Below are 2,428 nucleotides of genomic sequence, written 5' to 3' on the forward strand. Positions count from 1 at the left end.
AATGAGGGGACATTTGGCTTTGGCGAGTGCAGAGAATGTATTCCTAGAGGGCTTTTTGATCTTTTTATGGTGTTTCTTAAAGTGTGCGTGTCTCGCGGAGGCTTGGCGTTTTGGAAATCACAGCAGAGACCAGAATTTTACAGTCGACTTTTTAGTATGTGGCCTCCTTTTCATGTGTTCCCAAAACATCTTCCTGAAGCTCAGAGTCTGATTTACCATTCCGTGAGCTGGCCACGTAGGACGGGGTGGGTGCATGTGGTTTTGTGTCTGCAAGTACAAATACATGTACATGTGAAAACAAACCTTGTGTTGACGTGAGGCACATCTAATTCCTGCATCTAGGACCGTAAATCAGTGTCTCCCCTTCTAGTTCTGGTTGACAGACCTGTGTTCAGACAAGCCCGAGCAGAAAACATGTTCCTCGGCAACTGTAAAAGGTTAATTGTCCCTTTCACGACAGATGTCCCCGGATGGTCTCTTACCCTCTCCTGTGATTCCGTGTGCCAAATGTGTCGCATGTGACGTGATCATCACCAGGGGGAAAGCTGCAGGATGAGTGGCTTGGTGAAAGAGTTGTTGTCACAGTCCCCATGAAGATGTCAGCTCAGTGCAGAACTCTGACTTTTAGAAGAAAGCAAGAGATTTGAAGTCCTCTTCCGTATTTCAGCCTTTAGTGGGCAGGATCTCCATAAGGATTTTCTGTTTGCCTCCCTTGGCTAGTGGGAAGACCATGCCATGGTGCTTTGTTTTTCTGGAGGTGGAACTGGGGTGACCAGATAGCTTGTCAGGTAGAGCTGGGAATGGGAAACCGATGGTCCTCTGGTCTTTCCTTCCTGCCAGACTGAACTGGGAATACTGGTGAGGGTGCAATGTGTCCCCATCTCAAGTTTCCTCTCAGACCAGATAGGTGGGAGACTCTCCTGAAAAATGCCTGAAAGGGATGATGTCCTCTTGGCACGTTCATCCTGCCTGGAAAGTTCACATTTGATCCACCCACCTCAGCTGAGAGCAGCTGTAATTAGAAGCAAAGGTTCTGTGCAGTCTTGTGTGTAAATGATAATGCCAGCCGAGTCGAATCTCTGTGTTTTCTCGGGGCAGCTACACTCGCTGGCTGCCCTGCGTGATCCGTGCTATTGGTTAGCTAACGAAGCGTGGCTGGTTTTACGTATAAATGTGTTTACGCCATAAACCCATCAAAGCAGGGAAACACGAGGCAGTCATGCTGCATGTGAGTCTTGCTTCCTTGTTTGATCTCTGTGTCAGTCACAGATGTTTTCTGCAAAGATTTCAAGGAAATGGCTGTGAAGAACAACGTTTTGGATCCAAGTGCTAGCCTTCAGAAGTTAGAAATGCTCTCCCCAGTCATGAGATTTTATTAAAGACCACAAGCTTAAAGCAGAGAAGTACACTTTCAGAATTTGCTGTTTCCTTTGTGGTTTTGGGCCATCAGGCTGGTTTTACCTGTTTTCTTCCAAGCTTTTATTCTGTAATTGTGGTAGTGAGAAGCTTCTTATTAAAAAAAATTAAAACAAGAGCACTCTGAAAATCAGTTTCATGACTTCAGAAGCTGTTCATTTGCTAATAACAACATATAATGATCCCAGAAGAGCAATGTAACTGTTTGACCATCACACTAGAAAAAAATATATTTTGTTATTAAAGACACAAACGTGAATTACATTTTGAGACTTCTATTTGACTGATACTTCATGTATCGTTTATATGGCTTTTCTTCAGCAAGTCTAGATCCCAGTGTCTCATGATGCAGTGTAGAGAGTCCTCCAAAAATAAAATATGTTATCTTGAACACCTTTCTATCAATTTTCTCCCACCCCTTTCCAGAGGCCTGGTACACAGTGTGCTCCCACAGACTTGCACAAACGAAGGGGTGATGGGCTTCAGCAGTGGAGTAAACAGTGCTTCCACCATCCCCCAAAATGCTGCCTGTAACTCTGCTGGCAGGACTCGGAGCTCTCAGCTGGCTGTTCCTCAGTTTCAGTCCATATTGCTTCACCTGTCAGAAATTCACTCATCATTTGGGCGGGGATGTATTGGATATGCATCCAGTTGTTAACAGCCAAATATATGCAAATAAAGATAAACACTCGGGCAATTTAAACTTTCATTTTCGTCTTACAATTTCTCTAATGCAATCAGGGTTCGTACTATTCCTTCTGAAAAAAACTCTTTCACAGCAACAGCGGAGCTCTGCACCGAGCAGCCAGCGAGTGCCAGGCTAACAGACACAACCAGGCAGCATCGTTGTGTGCGCCTCTCTCTCTGCCCCAATCCATCCCCGTGTCCCACATCGTTGCAGCTAATAGAATTTGCAGATTATTGAGGAGAAACAGAAGAATGGGAAGGGTGACTTATTTCTTCTTTCAGTGTATTTTCAGTGGGACTGAAGCGAGAAGCAAAAAGAGGGAAA

The sequence above is a fragment of the Apaloderma vittatum genome, unplaced genomic scaffold (genome assembly GCF_000703405.1).
Source record: "Apaloderma vittatum isolate BGI_N311 unplaced genomic scaffold, ASM70340v1 scaffold1969, whole genome shotgun sequence".
NCBI classification, from domain to species: Eukaryota; Metazoa; Chordata; class Aves; order Trogoniformes; family Trogonidae; genus Apaloderma; species Apaloderma vittatum.